Raw genomic sequence first — 5000 nt, forward strand, 5'->3', positions numbered from 1 at the left:
TCGGGTTTTTCCAGCTTCAGCAAGAAGGGATGGTTGAAGATCTGGGTTAGTGCTAACTTGTCCAGTCTGTTCAAGTTGTTGAATATCATCGAGGAGGACTTCTATCTCAAGTCGCTTTCGGTGTGGTTGTGGCTTCGAGAGGAAGTGGCAGTTGAGTCCCATATTTAACAGTTCTTCTTGATCTTTTGTGGGGACGTAGTTGGTGAGATTCACATAGCCCGCTGGAGGCCGGGGAAGTTTTATGTTACCACCCCGCGAGTGAAAACAACGCACGCTCATTGGCTACCATCCACCAATGAGCATCCAACTTTTCCTCGACACAGTGTCCATGATCCGTACATCCCATATATAACCTACACAGAAAACTTGACACATCATATCGCCCTAGAAGATGGAACAAGAGAGTTCCGAAACGTCGGCCAATATAAGAGATCTCCTAAACAGACTTACAGAAAATGATAAGTCAACTATTCGTCGTATAGAGACTATACGCAAGAAGATAATCAAAAATGAATCTTCAATAGCATTTAACCTCGTCTGCCTGCAAGAAAATATCCTACCTGGCTACACAAAAATAAAACTTCACGACGAGAAAGCCAGAAATGAAAAGTTCACTCACAAGTTCCGGAGAGAACTAGTTGAGCGTCAAATAGAAGAGAAAAGGGAGATAATACACACTCAGCTAGAGGAAGTGAGAAATCTAGAGAAGAAATGGAACGAAACAAAAGCTCCAACTGACCTTAAAAAAGAGATTAACATCAAACTACAAGCAATCTACGATCAACACCGCAAAGGAGTGGAAAGCGGTATGGTGAAAAAACTAACCAAGCTATATGGGGGTAACATAAAACTTCCCCGGCCTCCAGCGGGCTATGTGAATCTCACCAACTACGTCCCCACAAAAGATCAAGAAGAACTGTTAAATATGGGACTCAACTGCCACTTCCTCTCGAAGCCACAACCACACCGAAAGCGACTTGAGATAGAAGTCCTCCTCGATGATATTCAACAACTTGAACAGACTGGACAAGTTAGCACTAACCCAGATCTTCAACCATCCCTTCTTGCTGAAGCTGGAAAAACCCGAGGAACTTACCATAGTAAGCTGATTAATAAATACCATCACATCGCCGCAAAGCAACTACGCGAGAACCCAGACATTACCATCAGACGGGCTGATAAGACCGCCGCCTATGTTATCATCAGTAAAGAAGAGTATATCCAAAAGATGAACACCATATTCAATGACACCACCAAATTCATGAAGATAACACGCAACCCAACCGAGGCCATTAAAAAGAAACTGAACAACCTCATCTCAAGTATCCACGCAAAAGCCGGAAGCCAAAGATTCCCGAAGCTCACTGGCGAGTACACACCAGGATATGCCTTTGGCAACATCAAGACACACAAAGAAGGCAATCCCATAAGACCCATCATTTCACAAATACCTACCGCCACATATCCCATAGCAAAGAAACTAAATGAGCTTCTCACTCCTTACGTCCCAAGCACATACACACTTACTTCAGCCTCTGATTTCCTGGAAATCTTAAGGGATGCTCCTCCAGTAGAAGATGCCTCCATCGCATCGCTGGATGTGGAAAGTCTCTTTACCCACGTCCCAATAAATAAGACCATCGATTTCATCTTAAAACGAGTGTACCACAGCAATGGCACAAAGCCTCTTGACATCCCAGAAAACACCTTGAAAAAACTACTCGAAATTTGTACAAAAGAGGCCCCCTTCACCTCTCCCAGTGGACAGCTTTACAAGCAGATCGACGGTGTAGCAATGGGAAGCCCTCTCGGTGTCTTATTTGCCAACTTTTATATGGGTACCATTGAAACCGAGGTCCTCGCAACAGCTCGACCCTCATTATACTGTAGATACGTGGATGATATCTTCGTACAATTAAAAGATATCGATGAACTACAAGACCTGAGGAATCGATTCATCGCAGCCTCAGACCTCAATTTTACTTACGAGGAAGAAAATAATGGATGCCTCCCCTTCCTTGATGTCCTCGTCACCGCTCGAAATACAGGCTTCGTAACTACAGTATACACCAAACCTACAAGCACTGGACTCTGCTTAAACGGAAATAGCGAGTGCCCGAAGCGCTACCTACAATCCACCATCGGCGCTTACGTTAGAAGGGCCCTCTCGCATTGCTCCACCTGGACACAAACCCACCAAGAACTGGAGAGAATCACACAAGTACTTATCAACAATGGATACGCAAACTCAGATGTATCACAAGCAATACAAACACATTTAAACAAATGGTACACCGACGAAGACAGAAACACCACAAGCGAAAAGAAACCTATAAAAATCTACTACAAAAGCCATATGTCCACAGAATACAAAGCAGACGAGAAGATCATAAAGGACATTATTCACAAGAATGTACTACCCACCGACCCAGCAAAACACATCCAGATCATCATATATTACAAGACAAAGAAGACATCCCAACTAATGATACGTAATCGCCCCAACACAACGAAAACAGAGCTACAAGAAGACCGTGTTGTATACCAATATAGCTGCAATAGTGAGGAGTGTGGACCTCATTCTTACATTGGTATGACAACCACTAAGCTTACAAGACGCCTGACATGCCATTTGAGTAACGGATCCATAAAGTCCCACCATACTACCAAACTCAACAGACCACTAACAAGAAAAGATCTGGACCACAACACAACAATCATTGACAGAGAAAGAGATCCACGAAGGTTGCTACTCCTTGAAGCACTCTACATTCAAGCAAAGCAGCCATCAATCAACATCCAGGTGGAAGACCTACGGGTCTTGCCATCTAGCAAAAGACTAAGTGCGAAGCGACCAACGAACCCCATCGCTTCGCCCACTGGGAGAGACCACCCCCCCGCGAGTGAAAACAACGCACGCTCATTGGCTACCATCCACCAATGAGCATCCAACTTTTCCTCGACACAGTGTCCATGATCCGTACATCCCATATATAACCTACACAGAAAACTTGACACATCATATCGCCCTAGAAGATGGAACAAGAGAGTTCCGAAACGTCGGCCAATATAAGAGATCTCCTAAACAGACTTACAGAAAATGATAAGTCAACTATTCGTCGTATAGAGACTATACGCAAGAAGATAATCAAAAATGAATCTTCAATAGCATTTAACCTCGTCTGCCTGCAAGAAAATATCCTACCTGGCTACACAAAAATAAAACTTCACGACGAGAAAGCCAGAAATGAAAAGTTCACTCACAAGTTCCGGAGAGAACTAGTTGAGCGTCAAATAGAAGAGAAAAGGGAGATAATACACACTCAGCTAGAGGAAGTGAGAAATCTAGAGAAGAAATGGAACGAAACAAAAGCTCCAACTGACCTTAAAAAAGAGATTAACATCAAACTACAAGCAATCTACGATCAACACCGCAAAGGAGTGGAAAGCGGTATGGTGAAAAAACTAACCAAGCTATATGGGGGTAACATAAAACTTCCCCGGCCTCCAGCGGGCTATGTGAATCTCACCAACTACGTCCCCACAAAAGATCAAGAAGAACTGTTAAATATGGGACTCAACTGCCACTTCCTCTCGAAGCCACAACCACACCGAAAGCGACTTGAGATAGAAGTCCTCCTCGATGATATTCAACAACTTGAACAGACTGGACAAGTTAGCACTAACCCAGATCTTCAACCATCCCTTCTTGCTGAAGCTGGAAAAACCCGAGGAACTTACCATAGTAAGCTGATTAATAAATACCATCACATCGCCGCAAAGCAACTACGCGAGAACCCAGACATTACCATCAGACGGGCTGATAAGACCGCCGCCTATGTTATCATCAGAAAAGAAGAGTATATCCAAAAGATGAACACCATATTCAATGACACCACCAAATTCATGAAGATAACACGCAACCCAACCGAGGCCATTAAAAAGAAACTGAACAACCTCATCTCAAGTATCCACGCAAAAGCCGGAAGCCAAAGATTCCCGAAGCTCACTGGCGAGTACACACCAGGATATGCCTTTGGCAACATCAAGACACACAAAGAAGGCAATCCCATAAGACCCATCATTTCACAAATACCTACCGCCACATATCCCATAGCAAAGAAACTAAATGAGCTTCTCACTCCTTACGTCCCAAGCACATACACACTTACTTCAGCCTCTGATTTCCTGGAAATCTTAAGGGATGCTCCTCCAGTAGAAGATGCCTCCATCGCATCGCTGGATGTGGAAAGTCTCTTTACCCACGTCCCAATAAATAAGACCATCGATTTCATCTTAAAACGAGTGTACCACAGCAATGGCACAAAGCCTCTTGACATCCCAGAAAACACCTTGAAAAAACTACTCGAAATTTGTACAAAAGAGGCCCCCTTCACCTCTCCCAGTGGACAGCTTTACAAGCAGATCGACGGTGTAGCAATGGGAAGCCCTCTCGGTGTCTTATTTGCCAACTTTTATATGGGTACCATTGAAACCGAGGTCCTCGCAACAGCTCGACCCTCATTATACTGTAGATACGTGGATGATATCTTCGTACAATTAAAAGATATCGATGAACTACAAGACCTGAGGAATCGATTCATCGCAGCCTCAGACCTCAATTTTACTTACGAGGAAGAAAATAATGGATGCCTCCCCTTCCTTGATGTCCTCGTCACCGCTCGAAATACAGGCTTCGTAACTACAGTATACACCAAACCTACAAGCACTGGACTCTGCTTAAACGGAAATAGCGAGTGCCCGAAGCGCTACCTACAATCCACCATCGGCGCTTACGTTAGAAGGGCCCTCTCGCATTGCTCCACCTGGACACAAACCCACCAAGAACTGGAGAGAATCACACAAGTACTTATCAACAATGGATACGCAAACTCAGATGTATCACAAGCAATACAAACACATTTAAACAAATGGTACACCGACGAAGACAGAAACACCACAAGCGAAAAGAAACCTATAAAAATCTACTACAAAAGCCA

The sequence above is a fragment of the Oratosquilla oratoria genome, chromosome 41 (assembly GCF_046742065.1).
Source record: "Oratosquilla oratoria isolate Oo_2021 chromosome 41, ASM4674206v1, whole genome shotgun sequence".
Lineage (NCBI taxonomy): Eukaryota > Metazoa > Arthropoda > Malacostraca > Stomatopoda > Squillidae > Oratosquilla > Oratosquilla oratoria.